This window comes from Nerophis lumbriciformis, linkage group LG38 (assembly GCF_033978685.3).
Source record: "Nerophis lumbriciformis linkage group LG38, RoL_Nlum_v2.1, whole genome shotgun sequence".
In the NCBI taxonomy this organism is placed as follows: Eukaryota; Metazoa; Chordata; class Actinopteri; order Syngnathiformes; family Syngnathidae; genus Nerophis; species Nerophis lumbriciformis.
The window spans coordinates 16,828,762-16,849,176 of NC_084585.2; the positions used below are offsets into that span (position 1 = coordinate 16,828,762).

A 20,415-nucleotide genomic window follows, 5' to 3' on the forward strand; every position below is an offset into this window, starting at 1 on the left:
TCAACATAAAAAACACAAGATACACTTACAATTAGTGCACCAACCCAAAAAACCTCCTTCCCCCAAATTCACACTCATTCGCACAAAAGGGTTGTTTCTTTCTGTTATTAATATTTCTGGTTCCTACATTATATATCAATATAGATCAGGGGTCTCAAACATGCGGCCCGCGAGACGTTATTGTGCGGACCCCATCTTAATATGGAAGTTTAATGTTTGTGCGGCCCGCAAGTTTTATATGAATGGCGCTTTACAGCGCTGTGTGCGGAGCTGAAGCATTCTTGCCAACCGTCCCGACTTTCGCCCGTCAGCAATACTGAGGTCAACAATATTGAGGGCACGTATTGAGGGCAGGCGTGCCGTGATGACGTTACCTTAAGCGTCCGCCTTTTCTCCATACAAACATCGTGCTGGCCAAGTCACTTGTCGTATGCGGCTTCAACAGACGTGAGTGACAGCAAGACATACTTGGTCAACAGCCACACATGTTACACTGACGATGGCCGTTTTAACAACTTTAACACTTTTACAAATATGCGCCACACTGTGAATCTACACCAAACAAGAATGACAAACACATTTCGGGAGAACATCCACACGTAACACAACAACATAAACACAACAGAACAAATACCCAGAATCCCTTGTAGCCCTTTCTCTTCCGGGCTACAAGGAATCTACCCGAGGGCTGAACATTGACGTCACTTGCGTGATGCAAGCAGAGAAACGTTTTGCTGCTTTTCCACGAGACCCGCATGCGCTCTTCCTCCCTTCCTCCCTCACGCTCTATCTCTCTCTCTCTCTCTCTCTCTCTCTCTCTCTCTCTCTCTCGCTCTCTGTCACTATGTGTGTCTTTCTCGCTCCCGCCGGTCCGGGCGGTGGAGACAAGCGGTCCGGTAGCTTCCGAAGGACCGAGCGACAATACAAAAGTGTGGTGCACTGGACCCCAGCGCTGATACTCCGACAGAGAGTCGCTGGGCGAATCGGACGTGTAACACATTAGTCGTGATGTTAGTTCGTTCGGGGCTAATTGTACTACCGTGACTGTAAACTCCCCGCACACTCCCGTTGGTTCCAGACAGAGACAATTTTTGTTGTTTGGGTCCAAAATACCCCTGCGTTAGTGGAAAAGCGGCAAATGAGTGAAAGCGAGAGAAACGTTGCCATGGAGACGAGGGTTGTCTTACGTGCCTGAGCGCAGTCACACCGCGACACCTGTCCGTCAGTAATAAAGTCCCTGATAACCTGGACCAATTCAAACCGTTATTTGTTTGTTTTATTGTTTAATTTGCACTGCCTCACACGATGAACACTACATATATTTTTATATGACGCCATACAACACTCCGGGAACCGTCACTTTTTCCCGGTACTTTCTGCCGACTGCCGTGTTGCTGTCGGGAGGAAAAGCGGAACGACACACATTGCGGAAATAACATTATTCTCCGTGCGTCGGTTAAATACAAATATATTTCACAACCCCAAACATGTCTTTTTCAAAGCGTGCAGTGAAGAGAAAGGTTAGTGATGAGCAAAGACAATTCCAGGAAAAGTGGGAGATGCAATATTTCTTTGTTGAGCACAGGGGCACCCCGACGTGTCTTATTTGCACAAGGAATACAATTTAAAACGTCATTATACCACTAGACATGCTGAAGAGTATGCAAAATACCAGGGAGATGAAAGAGTGAACCGGGTTGCACATTTTAAAACCAGTCTACTGAGGCAACAAGATTTCTTTCAGAAAGCAACCGAAAAGAGCGATGCAGCAGTCAAAGCTAGCTACATGGTGAGTGAGATGGTTGCTAGAGCGGGAAAGCCATTCAAAGAAGGTGAATTTATTAAAAAGTGCATGTTACAGGCTGCAAGTATAGTTTGTCCGGAAAAGAAAGATCAGTTTAGCAACATCAGCCTTTCTGCCAATACCGTGGCAGAGCGTTCTGACTTGTCAACTAACATTTCTGATCAACTATGCGAGAAAGCCAAATATTTCAGTTCATACTCAGTCGCTCTTGATGAGACCACAGACATCACAGACACTGCCCAGCTCGCAATATATGTCTGTGGTATTGATGACAATTTTGAAGTGATAGAGGAGTTGCTCACAGTAGTTCCAATGCATGGCCAGACCACCGCTCAGGAGATATTTCACCAGCTTTGTGATGCCATTGAGAATGCCGGTTTGCCATGGAAGAGGTTAGTTGGAATAACAACCGATGGAGCGCCATCAATGACAGGGAGGGAAAATGGACTAGTGACACTTGTTCAAAAAAAACTGAAAGAGGAGGTTGCAGAGGAGGCCATTGCTTTGCACTGCATTATCCATCAACAGGCCCTGCACCAAATGCCTGAAGTTTGACCATGTGATGTCTGTTGTTGTCAAATGCATAAACCAAATCAGATCCAGGGGCTTAAAGCACCGATGTTTCCGTGCTTTTTTAGAGGAAATGGAGTCTGAATATGGGGATGTGTTCTACTTCACTGAGGTGCGTTGGCTCAGTAGGGGAAACTCATTGAAGAGATTTTTTGAGTTGAGAGCATAGGTGAAAGCCTTCATGGAGAAGGTTGGGGTGGCTGTTCTTGTGCTAAGTGATCCCAAATGGCTCATGGACTTAGCTTTTCTTGTTGACATCACACATGAGCTTAATGTACTGAACAAGAAGTTACAAGGCCAGGGACAACTCATCAGTGCTGCCTATGACAACGTGAGAGCATTCTCCACAAAATGTCAGTTATGGGAAGCCCAGCTCCCTCAATTTTTGAGAGAATTGCCTCCCAGCTTCCCTGAGCTTTCCTGAATGTGCAAGCGGACCATGTGCCTTTTTGGCAGCACATACTTGTGCGAAAAGCTCTTCTCCACCTTGAACTTCAATAAGTCCAAGTACAGGTCCAGAATTACTGATGATCATCTTCAAGCTATACTGAGGGTCTCAACTGCTTCTTCTCTCCAGCCAAATGTAGCTCAGTTAAGCGAGAGGAAGCGCTGCCAGGTGTCTAGCAGCAAGAAGTAGGCAAGAGAAGCCATGTTCAAGCCATGTTCAGGTTCACAGATTTATTTATTGTTACTTCTCACATAGTAAGTATGTGTATACATTGTTGCTGACTGGAGAAATCAAATTATTATCGTTGTTACTTATGACTGATTTATTTACTGAATTCTCATTTTGTTCATTTATATTTTGATTTTAGTTTGTGTTGAAAATAAAAATAAAGACATTTAAAAATATTTGTTTTAAGAAATATTTTCTTGCGGCCCAGCCTCACCCAGACTCTGCATCCAGTGGCCCCCAGGCAAATTGAGTTTGAGACCCCTGATATAGATCAATACAGTCTGCAGGGATACAGTCCGTAAGCACACATGATTGTATTTTCTTATTAAAAAATAAAAAATTTCAAGCGTTGACCGGTCCGCAGCTACAAAAAGGTTGGGGACCACTGATATAGAGGATATTTGAATAGTGTTTAGTTTTTTCAGTAGGTCTTTAAAAACAGCAGATAATCGCTGTAATGTAGGCTATATTTGCAGTAGGTCTTCAAAAACAACAGATGATCTTTGACTAGTGTTTTCCCCCCACTATATCTTTAAAAGCAGAAGAGAACCCGTTTTATATAGAGGATCTTTGAATATATATATATTTTTTTCAGTAGGTCTTTGAAAACAGCAGATAACTCCTGTTATGTAGACTATATTTGCAGGAGTTCTTCAAAAACAACAGATGACCTTTGACCAGTGTTTTTTTCCCCCCTACTATATGTTTAAAAGCAGTAGAGAACCCGTTTTATATAGTGGATCTTTGAATAGCTTTTTTTAGTAGGTCTTTAAAAAACAGCAGATAATTCCTGTCCTATAGAAACTCTTTGACTAGCTTATTGGAAAAAGTTCTTAAAAACAGCAGATAATTCCTGTTATATAGAGGATCTTTGACTAGTGTTTTTTTTTTTCAGTAAGTCTTTAAAAACAGCAGATAACTCCTGTTATGTAGACTATATTTGACTAAAATGTTTGCATTAGGTCTTTAAAAACAGCATGCAGATAATTGCATTAGGTCTTTAAAAACAGCATGCAGATAACTCCAGTTGTATAGAGGATCTTTGATTCACATTTTTTTTCTGTAGGTCTTTAAAAACGGAGAAGTCTTGTCATCTACATGATCTTTGACTAATGTTTTTGTAGTAGGTCTTTAAAAACAGAGAAACATTGTCATATGTATGATATTTGACTAATGTTTTTGTAGTAGGTCTTTAAAAACAGCAGATAATTCCTGTCATATAGAAAGTCTTTGACTAGCGTTTTTGAAGTAAGTTCTTAAAAACAGAAGATAATTCCTACGCCATAAATGATCTTTGTCTAATGTTTTTGCACTATGTCTTTCAAAACCGCAGATAATTCCTGTCATGTAGGCGATCTTTAAAGGGGAACATTATCACCAGGACCTATGTAAGCGTCAATATATACCTTGATGTTGCAGAAAAAAGACCATATATTTTTTTAACCGATTTCCGAACTCTAAATGGGTGAATTTTGACGAATTAAACGCCTTTCTAATATTCGCACTCGGAGCGATGACGTCACAACGTGGCGTCACATCGGGAAGCAATCTGCCATTTTCTCAAACGCCGAGTCAAATCAGCTCTGTTATTTTCCGTTTTTTCGACTGTTTTCCGTACCTTGGAGACATCATGCCTCGTCGGTGTGTTGTCGGAGGGTGTAACAACACGAACAGGGACGGATTCAAGTTGCACCAGCGGCCCAAAGATGCGAAAGTGGCAAGAAATTGGACGTTTGTTCCGCACACTTTACCAACGAAAGCTATGCTATGACAGAGATGGCAAGAATGTGTGGATATCCTGCGACACTCAAAGCAGATGCATTTTCAACGATAAAGTCAAAGAAATCTGCCGCCAGACCCCCATTGAATCTGCCGGAGTGTGTGAGCAATTTAGGGACAAAGGACCTCGGTAGCACGGCAAGCAATGGCGGCAGTTTGTTCCCGCAGACGAGCGAGCTAAACCCCCTATCAACCCTAGCTTCCCTGGCCTGCTGACATCAACTCCAAAACTGGACAGATCAGCTTTCAGGAAAAGAGCGCAGATGAGGGTATGTCTACAGAATATATTAATTGATGAAAATTGGGCTGTCTGCACTCTCAAAGTGCATGTTGTTGCCAAATGTATTTCATATGCTGTAAACCTAGTTCATAATTGTTAGTTTCCTTTAATGCCAAACAAACACATACCAATCGTTGGTTAGAAGGCGATCGCCGAATTCGTCCTCGCTTTCTCCCGTGTCGCTGGCTGTTGTGTCGTTTTCGTCGGTTTCGCTTGCATACGGTTCAAACCGATATGGCTCAATAGCTGCAGTTTCTTCTTCAATTTCGTTTTCGCTACCTGCCTCCACACTACAACCATTTGTTTCAATACATTCGTAATCTGTTGAATCGCTTAAGCCGCTGAAATCCGAGTCTGAATCCGAGCTAATGTCGCTATAGCTTGCTGTTCTTTCCGCCATGTTTGTTTGTGTTGGCTTCACTATGTGACGTCACAGGAAAATGGATGGGTGTTTATAATGATGGTTAAAATCAGGCACTTTGAAGCTTTTTTTAGGGATATTGCGTGATGGGTAACATTTTGAAAAAAACTTCGAAAAATATAATAAGCCATTGGGAACTGATTTTTAATGGTTTTAACAATTCTGAAATTGTGATAATGTTCCCCTTTAACTAGCGGTTTTTTTGGAATAGGTCTTTAAACAGCAGAGAGCTCCTGTCATATAGGGGCTTTTTGACTAGTGTTTTTGTAGTAAAGTCTTAAAAACAACAGAGTGTTCCTATCGTATGTAGGGAATCTTTGACTTGCATTTTCCAGTTGATCCTTAAACACAGTAGCTAAATCTTGTCAAATGGGTGATCTCTGACTAAAGTTTTTGTAGTAGGTCTTTCAAAACAGCAGATACATTCCTGTCATATAGAAGTTCTATGACTAGCGTTCTTGAAGTAAGTTCTTTAAAACAATAAAGCGCTCTCATAATTTAGAGGATCTTTGACAAATATATTTTTGCAGGTGATCCTTAACAATTTGATTGATTGAAACTTTTATTAGTAGATTGCACAGTACAGTACATATTCCGTACAATTGACCACTAAATGGTAACACCCGAATAAGTTTTTCAACTTGTCGGGGTCCACTTAAATTGATTCATGATACAGATATATACTATTTTCATAATACAGTCATCACACAAGATAATCATCAGAGTATATACATTGAATTATTTACATTATTTACAATCCGGGGTGTGGGACATGGAGAAGGGGGGTGGGGGGGGGGGGGGGGGTAGGTTTGGTTGGTATCAACACTTCAGTCATTAACAATTGCATCATCAGAGAAATGGACATTGGAACAGTGTAGGACTGACTTGGTAGGATATGTACAGCAAGTAGTGGACACAGAGAGAGAGATCAGAAAGTATAAGAAAAAGTGTCTACATTTGATTATTTACATTTGATTATTTACAATCCGAAGAGGTATGATGAGGAAAGGAGGATGTTAGTTTAGGGTTGAAGTTGACTGGAGGTGTTCTTTTAGTGCGGTTTTGAAGGAGGATAGAGATGCCCTTTCTTTTACACCTGTTGGGAGTGCATTCCATATTGATGTGGCATAGAAAGAGAATGAGTTAAGACCTTTGTTAGATCGGAATCTGGGTTTAACATGGTTAGTGGAGCTCCCTCTGGTGTTGTGGTTATGGCGGTCATTTACGTTAAGGAAGTAGTTTGACTTGTACTTTGGTATCAGGGAGGTGTAGCGGATTTTATAGACTAGGCTCAGTTTTTTACTCTGTCCTCCACCCTGAGCCAGCCCACTTTGGAGAAGTGGGTAGGAGTGAGGTGTGATCTGCGGTGGAGGTCTAGAAGTAATCTGACTAGCTTTTTCTGGGATGTTTGGAGTCTAGATTTGAGGGTTTTGGAGGTGCTAGGGTACCAGGATGTGCATGCGTAATCGAAAAAGGGTTGAATGAGAGTTTGCGCCAGAATCTTCATGGTGCTTTTGTTGACCAGAGAGGAGATTCTATAGAAAAATCTTGTTTGTTGGTTGACCTTTTTGACTACCTTGGTTGCCATTTTATCACAGGAAAGATTAGCCTCTAGAATGGAACCTTGGTAGGTGACCTCATCTTCCCTGTTGATAACAATGTCACCCACTTCTATAGTGAAGTCATTGACTTTCCTAAGGTTGATGTGGGACCCAAATAGGATGGATTTCGTTTTACCCAAGTGTATGGATAGCTTGTTGTCAGCGAGCCAGGTGCAAATTCTACAGAGTTCAGCACTGAGGATTTTCTCCACCTGTGACTTGTCCTTGCCGGATACCAGCAGGGCAGAGTCATCTGCAAACAAAAACAATTCACAGTCGCATGCTGATGACATGTTGTTTATGTATATTAGGAACATTAAAGGCCCTAATATACTGCCTTGGGGGACTCCACAGCTTACTGAGAGGGGGAGGAGGCACGGTGCCGTTCAACTCTACCACCTGTTTCCTCCCCTCCAAGTAAGATTACATCCAGCTCGATGAGGTTTTCTTAAATCCGATTGCTCTGAGCTTATCCAACAGTATAACGTGGTTAACGGTGTCAAAGGCCTTCTGTAGGTCCATTATGATCATGCCGCAGTATTTGCCCGCGTCCACCTCATGTTTGACGTGGTCGGTCAGATAGAGAAGGCATGTGTCAGTGGAGTGGTTAGTTCTGAAGCCGGATTGGAGTTTGTACATGAGTTTTTTAGTGGCAAGGTAACTATCGACCTGTTCATAAACTATTTTTTCCATTACTTTCGAAATGGAACTGAGAATAGAAACAGGTCGGTAGTTGCCAGGTTCTAATTTGCTTCCTTTTTTAAAGAGGGGAGTTACTCTTGCTATTTTGAAATCTTTTGGTAATTGGCCTTGAGTAATTGAGAGGTTTATTATGTGCGTGATGATTGGGGCAATGGTGGTGGCAGAGTCCCTGGGGAATCTGGAGGGGATATTACCAAGGCCGGTGGCCTTGTTTGGGTGGATCGCGCTCAATTTTTTAATCACCTCGTCAGCTGAGACCATTTCTAATTTGAAATCATTGTTGGATACTCTTAGCTTTCTGTAGAAGGCTTTAATGTGTTCTACACCAAAGCGATCAGAGTGGTGGGACAGCTTGTTGACAAGAGTTGTGGCTATGCTGGTGAAAAATGTGTTAAGTCTGCTTACTACCTCCATTTTGTCTGTAAGGAGGGAGTCACCCTCCTTGATATTGATGTTGGTGAGTCTGGTTTAAGTTTCTGGCTGCAACCAGGAAGCTGCTTGTTGAGGATTTTCCAGAGCTCACGTGGCTTATTTTGTGTTTTCCTCTATTTTGTCCGTAATGTAATTTTTTTTAAGGATTTAGTCAGGTTAGTTGTCTTATTTCTTAATTTATTGCATTGCTTTTTGAGTGTTGAAAGGAGTGATTTGAGGTTATTATTGGGTTGTACTTCGGTTTTGCACTTTTGGTATTCTGAGTATTTTTTGTCTCTGTCTTTTATCGCAGCTAATAGGTCTGGATTCATCCATGGTTCAGAGCGTGCTTTGATCCTGACTGTTCTAACGGGAGCCATATCATTTAGTATCGCTAGGAACGCTGTTTTGAAGTGATCCCAGGCAACTTCGACCAGGTTGCTCGTGAGCACAGGGGACCAGTCCCACTCACCTAATTTAAGGTTGAAATTATCACTGGAGTATGTTTTAACAGATCTGGATTGAGCTGTTATGTGGCCATTGGCTTTGGGTTTAGTTATTTTGCGGGTGCAGAAGGTTAGATAGTGGTCGCTAAGACCACAGATCATGACCCTACTATTTTTTATGTTATGCCGGTCTGATGAGAGAATGAGATCTATGGTTGATTGGGTGGAATCACACACCCTTGTGGGTAGTGTTATTAGTTGGGAGAGGCGGTGCAGATTACAAAGCTTGCTGTAAGATTTGAAGACAGGCGCATCTCTGCGTTGAATATCTGTGTTCAAATCTCCAGTTATAATTTTCTCCTTGTCTACACCAGCTAAGCACTCCTCGAGAGCACCATATAAATCACTCTGATTAGGGGGTCTGTAAACAGTCCCTATCAGTACCGGCTTTGCGTTTGTGAATTTGATTTCTGCCCACACAGATTCAAGGTTATTGTGGTTAAGATCGGTGCGAGTTATGTATTTAATATCCTGGTGAATATACATACAAACACCACCACCATGTTTACTCCTGTCCTTTCTGATAACCGAGAAGTTTTCTATCTCTATCTCTGAGTCAGAAACACTTTGATCTAATTTAGTTTCAGAGAAACACAAGATTTTTACCTTATTGTTGTGTAACATTTCTCTGATTTGGTCGAGTTTAGTTCCAAAAGAGACTGTTCACATTAAGGTGGATGATGTGTAGCCCACTGGAACCAAAAATAACATTAGAGTCCGCTGGGGAGAGGTACTGTCCAGAAGATGGAGTTGTATTGCAGTCCAATTCACTGTTTGTGTGGAGAGACTTGGGGGAGGGGGAGAGAGGCACATTGTTCAACGGCCAGGTGATTGGGGAGGGGCGTAGTTGAAGAAGTTTTGCGGGTTTTGGTGATGTTGAGAACAAAGACCAGGTTTGTACAAGGAATCCCCCGTATCCTGTGTAGGCCTTGGGGGGTCCAGGTGACGCAGTAAAGACCCCCAGGGCCTCGGTAGAGGCCAGGAGGACCTCCGCGCTGTTGATGTCGACAGTCACCTCGTTGACCGCCACCGCGTTGTTCGCCGCCGTGCTGTTCGCCGCCGGGCCGCTGTCTTCATCGATGTCTGGGTTGTCCTCCACCGCCGCCGCCGAGCCGCCGACCGTGTCGATGAATGGGGTGAAGTCCTCTGTTGAGCTGCCGATCGCTGGAGCACAGGTGAGCTCGGGTTGTGATGAGCAGATAGGAGGTCTCGTAGCTAAGTTAGCTTCCATGGCGTCGTTAGCAGTAGCATTGCTAGGCTTCGCCAGACGGGACAACATTAACCGGGTGGTTACAGGTCCAGGGTTAAGTTCAGTGTCTCCTGAGAAGTAATAGTAGTATTGTTGATCTTCGGTCTATCCTTCCAGTCAGGGGCATGTTTCTTCTGTTTCGATCTGCAGTCAAGCACGAGGCTATCACGTTAGCTCCGAAGCTAAAGTGCTTCGTCGATGTATTGTCAATGAGATAAAAATCCCTGTGATTGTCCATTTCGCGTTCATGACTCAAATTCAAGAGGGTAAAGTATCCGAGGTGGTTTAAAATACAAATGTGTGATCCACAATATAAAATGGAGAAAGTGTGGAATCAAACAACCGCTACCGTGGGAGCGAAAAAAGATGCGACCACTCCCCATGACGGCTGAGCGAAAAGAGCAGAGCTCTTCTGTCATTTAGAGGATCTTGGACCAGATTTTTTGCAGTAGGCTTTTAAAAACAGTGGGATGTGTCTGTCATAAAGTAGATCTTTAATGGAGGGTTTCGCAGTATAGGTCTTTGAAACAACAGAGAATCCTGTCATATAGAAGATGTTGTTACTAGCATTTTTGGAGTATTATCTTAAAAACAACTAAGGCACCTGTCCAGTGGCGATTGCTCTAAGACTGCAAGAGAAGCACAGCTTCCCTTAAAATGTAAAAAACAATATGTACTTTTGTGTTTATATTTCATTGACTAAATATGCGCAAGAATGCGTTTAACTTTTGTTCAGAATTAGCTTCCGCTACAGCTGATGCGACTTTCTTCTCATTCATTGTGGCAGCGTCACAGTGGATTAAACAGTGTTAAAGCAGACTTTGATGAAAGAGCATGGAGTGGGTTTTTCCACTGCAGCCAAACTAGACAGTCATTGGATTAATGCTCGGCTTTGTCTCGCCCATCAGACGCCGAATCTGTCTGGAAGTGAATGAAAAGTGGACTCTGTCTGAGGCTGAATCCCTTTTTGATTGATAGCAAAATGAGCGAATCAGCGTTCTTGAAATATAAACCTCTGCCAGAGCATGTTTTGAGTTTCTTTCCGTTGTTCCAAGTTGATATAGAGAATTTTACAATCCTGAAGTGACGTTTTCCTGGTAAAATCTAGCATCTTTATATATTGTATCTGGTATTGGAGACTGTACTCTTGTTTAGGGTGTTCTTGATAATGAACTTCCCTTTCTTGAAAGACCAGCAGCCACCACTGCTTCTATCATTTAGAAGATCTTTGTCCAGCCTTTTTTTGGAATAGAGTCCTAAAAAAACAACAGAGCGCTCCCGTCATGTAAAGGACCATTGACTACCTTTTTTGCAGTAACCTTTTAAAAATCGTGGAATACGTATAGAGTATTCTTGATGAGGGGTTTTGCAATAGGTCTTTAAAAACATTACAGAACTCCTGTCATTTAGAGGATCTTTGACTACGGTTTTTGTAATCAATTCTTAAAAACAGCTGAGCGTTCCTGTCATACAGAGGATCTCTGACTTGCATTTTGCAGTTGATCCGTAAAAACAGCACAGCACTCTGGTTAAATAGAGGATCTTTGACTTGAGCTTTTGCAGTAGGTTCTTCTGGTTAAATAGAGGATCTTTGACTTGAGCTTTTGCAGTAGGTTTTTGGAAAAAGTAGAGCACTTCTGTCTTATACTGACTGGCTTTTATAGAGAATGTTATAAAAAACATCAGTGCGCTCCCGTCATTTAGAGGATCTTGACTAGCATAATCGTAGTAGGCTTTTAAAAAGAGTGGAATGTGTTCTGCCTTGGTGTCACCTCCTTCCCTTTGCCTAGTACACAACAGTACATTCTGGCCAAAAACATGGCGATCCCCCAGGACTTCTGGCTTGTCCATGCTTAGTGGCGTGGTTAACGAGCACCAAGAGCGTTTTATTGCCCTTGAGGACAATTTGGATAGAGCTTTTTCCAGACTTCACTCTAGGCTGGACTGCCTTATGCCTAGAGTGACCCCCATTGCAGCTACCCCGCAGCTCACTTGCCCAGTCCAAAGACCGGAACGCTGCGGTCTGGAACGAGAGCCCAAAATAGCTTATCCTAGACCATGGGTGTCAAATTTGGCCCGCCGTGTAATTTCACTTGGCCCGTGAGGCGATATCAAATTAACACTAGAGCTGGCCCACCGATTATATACAGCGGCGGTGCCGCGGTACACTGATAATTCTCATACTTGTCAAACCTCCCGGGAGACTCCCAAATTTCAGTGCCCCTCCCGAGAATTGTAACGTCACCTTTTCGTCCAGTCCAACGAGTGCTGGCCCAGTTACATAATATGTGCGGCTGTGGCACGCACACAGAAGTGAATGCAACGCATACTTGATCTTCAGCGATACAGGTTACACTGAGGGTGACAGCATAAAAAACTTTAACATTGTTAGAAATATACGCCACACTGTGAATCCACACCAAACAAGAATGACAAACACATTTCGGGAGAACATCCAGACTTAGACTAGACTTACACTTCCTTTTTATTGTCATTCAAATTTGAACTTTACAGCACAGATAAGAACGAAATTTCGTTACATAAGCTCATGGTAGTGCAGGATAAAAAAGCAATAAGGTGCATATATGAATAAATAAATATATATAAATAATATATATATTATATATATAAAATAAATAATTATATATATAAATAAATAAATAAATTACTGTACGGATAAATATATTGCACTTTTTCACATGCGTCCACGTTTATGGATGTACGTTATATTGTCTTTTTTATTCCAGCGAGTTAATCCATTTTGGGGGGAGTTGAGGGGATAATTTAATTATGATGCGTTCAAGAGTCTTACGGCCTAAGGGAAGAAGCTGTTACAGAACCTGGAGGTTCTGCTTCGGAGGCTGCGGAACCTCTTTCTAGAGTCCAGCAGTGAAAACAGTCCTTGGTGGGGGTGGGAGGAGTCTTTGCAGATTTTCTGAGCCCTGGTCAGGCAGCGGCTTTTTGCGATCTCCTGGATAGGAGGAAGAGGAGTCCTGATGATCTTTTCCGCCGTCCTCACCACTCTCTGGAGAGACTTGCAGTCTGAGGCATTGCAGGCTCCAGTCCAGACAGAGATGCTGTTGGTCAGCAGGCTCTCTATAGTGCCTCTGTACAATGTGGTGAGAATGGGGGGAGGGAGCTGTGCTCTTTTCATCCGACGCAAAAAGTGCATGCGCTGCTGAGCTCTTTTTACAAGAGCTCCGGTGTGTAGGGACCAGGTTATATTGTCAGTTATCTGCACCCCCAGGAACTTGGTGCTGCTTACTATCTCGTTGATGTAGAGTGGAGCGTGGCTGGACTGGTGCTTCCTGAAGTCAACGATGATCCGCACAGTAACACAACATAAACGCAACAGAACAAATACCCAGAACCCTTTGCAGCACTAACTCTTCCGGGACGCTACAAGGTGTGTGTGTGTGTGTGTGTGTGTGTGGGGGGGGGGGGGGGTTGGAGGTAGCGGGGGTGTATATTGTAGCGCTCCGGAAGAGTTAGTGTTTGTCTATCTTGTTTGGTGTGGGTTCACAGTGTGGCGTATATTTCTAACAATGTTAAAGTTGCTTATACGGCCACTCTCAGTGTAAACTGTATCGCTGTTGATGAAGTAAGCGTTGCATTTACGTGTGTGTCCGTACAAAAACCGCTCATATCTTGTGACTGGGCGAGATACGTTGTTAGAAGGGATGAAAAGAGGACGTGATGTCAGCTTGTAGAGGACGTTAAAAGCAGTGCCTGTAAGGCACGCTCTCAAGACTGTGGAATACGAGATATAATGACTGATGAACACCTTCGTTCACCATGAAGGTTGCCTCAGCTCAAAGCCTGAGCCCCGACATTAATGAACTAACATCCAAGAAAAGATGCCAGGTATCTGGCTTGGGCACATCAGATGAGATCAGTGTGTTGCAAACTGAGCACTTTAAAGTCCTGAATGGTTGATTTATTCATTATTTTATTTTCAAATGTATTAGCCTGTGGAAAAAGTTAATGTTGATTTTTATCTCAGAAGGCTGCAAATAGAAAAGAGGCATTACATTTTTATTTAAATTGCAGTGACGTGCAATCACTAGAGGCAGGTGAGGCGGGGCCTCACCTGCCATCATGGAAAGAAAAAAAATGTAAAAGGAAAAATGTTTTATTAAGTTGTTATATGTATCCAGTGATTATACTATAAAGTTATTTTCCAGTTTTAGATTATTTTTATTTAAAATCGCTGAATTTTCACATTTGCCGTTCAAATACTGAGAAGAGACGGTGCGGTGAACAGCAGCCAATTGAGGCACGTCACTGCGTTGTGCCTCAACATGGATTGCGGACTCGACTAACTGCTGGCCTGCTGTGCAGTGAGACCGTATTGCTATATGAATTATATTATACATTTCCATAGTTTAGTTAGCTGAGGTATATAATGTACAGTGTATTTTGTCAACAACTGTATGTGTGTAATGTATTTATTGTGCTGAGCGATCATAAAACGGCTGCAAAAGACGCACTGGCTGAGGCTCGCAGTAATCCCGCCTCCTGCACCCCCGCCGTAGAATGCACCCCCTGACGGGAGTGTTATATCAACTAAAGCCCACACTTAAACTTTCCACGTGCAAGATTGAATCTATTTAAAAAAGTTGTTTCATAAGAAGCCAAAAAGTGCAAAAACAATAATGTTCATGTTGGAGGAGTTGTGAATGACTGCAGGGCCACAACATTAAGTACACCTGCAGACTGCAGGTGTACCTAATTCACAACTCCTCCAACAGGAACATTATTGTTTTTGCACTTTTTGGCTTCTTATTAAATAACTTTTGTAACCTATTTTTATGGGCTTTCCTCTTTGTGATGTTAAGTTCCTGTTATGCGCTGTTATACAGTATATGCATTGAGCTCTTATTTTGAAGGCGCTAAGAGCGGAAGTGATGACACGTTGGAGTAGAGTGGAGGTTTTTGAAAGAAGGTAAATAAAGTGGTCCTCGTGTAAACTGGAGCCTCCGTGTTTGTTATTTTGTAGTTTCATACAGTATAGGCGACATTTATAAACCCTCGGTTACACTTTTTTAAATAGATTCAATCTTGCACGTGGAAAGTTTAAGTGAGGGCTTTAGTTGATATAACACTCCCGTCAGGGGGTGCATTAATCCAGCACAACAGCGGCGCATGGACTTAATTTATAAGTAAAGGTAAGACCATAATAAAGTTTTTTTTTATTAAATGTGCTTTTTTGTGTGCTACAGTTTGTATGTGTAAAGTTAAAGTTAAGTTAAAGTACCAATGATTGTCACACACACACACTAGGTGTAATGAAATTTGTTCTCTGCATTTGACCCATCCCCTTGATCACCCCCTGGGAGGTGAGGGGAGCAGTGGGCAGCAGCGGCGCCGCGCCCGCGAATCATTTTTGGTGATTTAACCCCCAATTCCAACCCTTGATGCTGAGTGCCAAGCAGGGAAGAATGCTGGTATGAGCTTTTAAACATAACCCGTTAACTGCTGCCAATCAAATGGTGAATAAGATACTCTTTAGGGTTCATATGTTTGTAAATCTGACTGTGATGAAGTCAGTGCCTCACCAGCCATGAACCTCACCGCACGTCACTGTTAAATTGTATTTGATATGCTATTAATATTTTTTAATTATTATTATTATTATTTGAAACTCGATTTTGCATGTCACTATAAAGTTATATAAGCCTTGCTTGTTCAATATTTAATGCAAAACTTGTTTGGGTCCCTATCAAAAAGGCTAATTTGTTCAACCTTGGCCCGCGGCTTTGTTCAGTTTTAAATTTTGGCCCACTCTGTATTTGAGTTTGACACCCCTGTCCTAGACCCTTTGAGGGTGATTTTGAGCTGGGCAGGGGATTTCTTGTTCAGTGCGATCTTATTTTTCAACACCACCCTTCACGCTATTCTTCTGATGGGGCTAAGATCGCTTTCATTTTTGCCCTACTCACGGGACCTGCACTCAAGTGGGCTAAGGCTGCCGTGGACAGGACCTTGGCGCTAAGCACAGACTACGCTGCCTTCCGGGCCGAATTTCGGGCCGTATTTGACCACCCCAAGGATGGGGGGACGCCGCGGGACACCTCCACTCCATCCAGCAGGGACTTCGCTCGGTGGCGGCCTACACCTTGGAATTCTGGTCCCTGGCGGCTGACAGCGGGTGGGACGATCGGGTGGGACGATCGGGTGGGACGATCGGTTGGGACGATTGGGTACTCCAGAGCGCGTTCCGTCGAGGACTTTCAGAGGAGATAAAGGACGGACTACTGAGGGACAGACCCACATCCTGCAGAGACCTCATCGAACTTGCACTGTTGTTCGATCAGAGATTGACGGAACGTGCGGCTGAGCGAGCCCAGGGAGCCACAAGGATCAGTACCCAGCCTCAACTGCTACCCACTTTTGAGGCTCCAGCTCCGCCACATATTGCTCCAACCACCATGCTGACAGCCCAGGAGCCCATTCAGTTGGGAAGGACCCAGCTGACCATTGAGGAGAGAGAGAGAAGATTCAGACAATGCCTTTGTCTTTACTGTGGTCTAGCCAGACATATCCTTCGTTTTTGTCCGGCTAAACCAAAAGACCAGGCTCGCCAGCTGGGGGGTCCTGGTGAGCCATACTTCTTTTCCCCAAGATAAGGAGAACCCCGGCTTTGTGATACCCGCTACCCTAGCGTGGGCCTCTAAATCTATCCAAGTAGAGGCTTATTTGGACTCTGGAGCCAATGAGAGTCTCCTGGACTACGAATTTGCACAAAAGATAGTCATTCCCCTGGTCCACCTGGACTGGTCACTTCCTGCTCAAGCCCTGGACGGATGTCCTTTGGGACCCATCAGGTTTCGTACTGAACCATTACCATGACCATTTCAGGAAACCACAGCGAGACCATCAGTCTTTGGGTTCTAGAGACCCCCGTCGCCCTGCTGGTGCTGGGTAGATCTTAGCTCCGTCAAAATGACCCCCACGTCTCTTAGTCTTTTGGCAGGATCTTAGCATGGAGCACACCCTGCCACGCCAACTGTCTCAGGACTGCCACCGTTCCGGTCCACGTTCCCAGTATTGCTACCCCCCCAGACGGATCTGTCCCGTGTACCTGCCTGCTACCATGACCTAGCGGAGGTTTTCAACAAGGAGCAAGCACAGGTCTACCCCGCATAGACCATACGATTGTGCTATTGAGCTACTCCCGGAGGGTAAGCTACCTGCAAGCCGGCTTTATAATCTGTCACTCCCCGAGAAAGAGGCCATGAAGACATACATCACGGAGGGTCTAGCTTCGAGAATCATCACTCCATCCAAATCTCCAATGGCAGCTGGATTCTTCTTTGTCTCCAAGAAGGACGGTTCACTCAGGCTTTGCATCGACTACCGTCATCTTAACAACATTATTATTAAGAACAAGTACCCCCTGCCTCTTCTCAACTCATCCTTCGAACCATTGGCACCAGCCACCATCTTCTCTAAATTGGATCTCCGGAACGCCTGTCATCTTGTGCGGATTAAGGAAGGAGACGAGTGGAAGACGGCTCGAGTGGAAGACGGCTCTGGTAAATTCTACATTGTTAATTCCACACATAGTCTGCATTCACTCACTAGTGGTAGTATACACATCCCACACATTCATCAAAGGTTTAAATAAACCTTCTAAAACGCAGTTCTGCCCTGGTGTCGCCTCCTTCCCTTTGCCCAGTACACAACAACTACAGCCTGAAAGTCATCTTGTGACACTATCGTCAATATTTTTACTCTTTTATTCTACTTTCTATGTTGTTGTTTTTCGTAATAGCTTTGAAAATCATTCAATCAAGCTTAATTTGCAGACTCCAACATCCAAGTAGATATACAGTCCCATACAGTACATAACACAAACAAAAAATAAAACAGTATAAAAGGCATTATCACATAATAATAAAAACGGTGCTTGTGCATATTCAGTAAAAGGCATCTAATAAATAAATAAAAGCATGAATAAAAAAAAATATATATATATATATATATTTATATATATATATATAGTTTAAAAATGCGTCTACACATTCTGTAAAAAGTACAACCCCTGGACTGCAGTATACTTTATGAGCAACCACCAAGTATTGATGAATTAATCGCGAATCAACTTAATAATGCAAGGAACATAACTGGTGGCTGACAATGTTATCTTATAGCCAACTATTGATGGAACTTTTGGAACATTATACAGTAGCATGTCCAGACTTTTTTTTTCAGGGATGGCACAGGGGTGGCACCTAGTTCTGCAGGGGTGGCACCCATAAAACTGTCAGTCTGCACCAGGAGCAGCTGTAGCTACTATAGTAGTCTAACATTGAATTCGGTCTGTTATTCCTATTTAAGTATTGAAAATAAATGTATGTTGTGCAGTAATTCTTATTTACATATAACTGGATCACAATACTAATATTGTATGATATACTAATATTGTATGATTTATGATATTACGGACCGTAGATGGTGAAATCCCTAAATTCCTTGCAATAGCTGGTTGAGAAAGGTTTTTCTTAAACTGTTCAACAATTTGCTCACGCATTTGTTGATAAAGTGGTGACCCACCTGTTCCCAATTTGCCTGTTCACCTGTGGGATGTTCCAAATAAGTGTTTGATGAGCATTCCTCAACTTTATCAGTATTTATTGCCACCTTTCCCAACTTCTTTGTCACGTGTTGCTGGCATTAAATTCTAAAGTTAATGATTATTTGAAAAAAAAAAACGTTTATCAGTTTGAACATCAAATATGTTGTCTTTGTAGCATATTCAATTGAATATGGGTTGAAAATGATTTGCAAATCATTATATTCCGTTTATATTTACATCTAACACAATTTCCCAACTCATATGGAAACGGGGTTTTTTATTTATAAAGCCCTGCTTTTTGGTGCCTTCCGGTTGTTTCCGGAAATAGAAAAAGAGAGCGGGAAATTTGTGAACGTGCTGTTGAGTGTGTGGAGCTCGAATAAAGTGGAGTCAAGCATGTCCTGCCGTTGTAGTGCTTTTAGCAAGGAAGATTATTCTTCTCTTAAAAACTCAACTGCAACCCGTCTTTAACCCACATTGAAACAACTGGAAATATGTGATGCATTACATTGTATCGTATGCATGTTTGAAATAAACTGAAACTGAAACAACCGTCAAAGTTGGTGAGAGACAAAATAAAAAGGCTACTGTAGTTTACCACGGTTACCATCACCAAGTAAGGAGTGAATCTTCTTGTAAGACAGTTGTTGACATTAAACAATATTGCAAAGTATTAAGCTATTACAGTACGTCAGACAACTTGTAACAGTTGGCAAAAACACAAATACAGTATATATAATTTCTTCTTTGAAACAGATTAGGTCCTCATTCAAATCCACTCTTTTCATTGCTGGCAACAGAATAATTTAAAATGTTGCACAGAATCAGAATCAGAATCAGAATCAGAATAGTTTTTATTGCCATTGTTTGAAAACGGGTTCACAAACTAGGAATTTTTCTTGGTGCAATCGTGCAACATAAAACACATATGACACAGATTTGGTAATAAAAGCAAGGTGAAATAACAAAAGATGGTGGGACTGAAATAACGTTCAAAACAGATGTTCTTGTGTTGGCAGGTAAATTCTTTAAACACACTTGTGTAAAAATGACCTATGTTTAATGAAGGACCACGGACGTCTGGAACCTGACTGCTCATCATCTGTCATCATCAATCAAAAAAGATTGCCCGCCACCCGAATATGTACACGTCGAATCCGCCGATTAAGATTGCCCACCACGACAATGTGAAGTATAAACGATAAAATATTGAATAAGAGTATGTGAACCATTCCTACCTTATGAACTTTACTGACGACCTCTTTAAAGTTTTGTAATCATTCAGAAATATCCATCCATCCATTTTCCATCAATGTCCCTCAAGCAACTAAAATGCGCCAAACATGTCGAAGTGTGGAGAGGGTTTTGCATACTAAATATTACCCATCAGGCCTAAAAGGGGTTAAAGGATGTATTAGACATTTTTTATAATATGCACATAGTTCAGTGGGCAAGTTGTGTGTTTTTGTATCAAATATTTTAACCTTCTGTGTTGTTTTTTGAATAATTGGCCCATGACTTTGAAAGTTTGTCCAAATTAGTACCTATATAATAATTTGATGCAACCTGCACTAGTGTAGTGTAGGTGGTCAGCATCAATTGCTGTGGAACTCTCACCTCAGGTGTCAAAGCAACTAATAATACTCCTAGTTTTGTGTTTTGAAAATAAACTTGGCGAGTGGTACGTGTGCCTCATTTTGAAAGACACTGCTTAAAATTGTTCCGCCTCTGAGTGGGTTGGCACCAGGTGCGGCCAATCAGATTCTAGGAGTGGCATGTGCCACCCCTGGTACCCACTAGACCAGACCTGAAAAATTAAGGCCCAGGGGCCACAT

The 20,415-nt window shown here is 42.5% G+C and overlaps 1 protein-coding gene across 1 annotated transcript in view; it reads left to right on the plus strand.

Annotated features, from left to right (window-relative positions):
* The window catches only part of LOC133578391 (sodium- and chloride-dependent GABA transporter 2-like), an 87,758-nt gene that overhangs the window by 949 nt on the left and 66,394 nt on the right, over positions 1–20,415 (plus strand). The window lies entirely within an intron of this gene.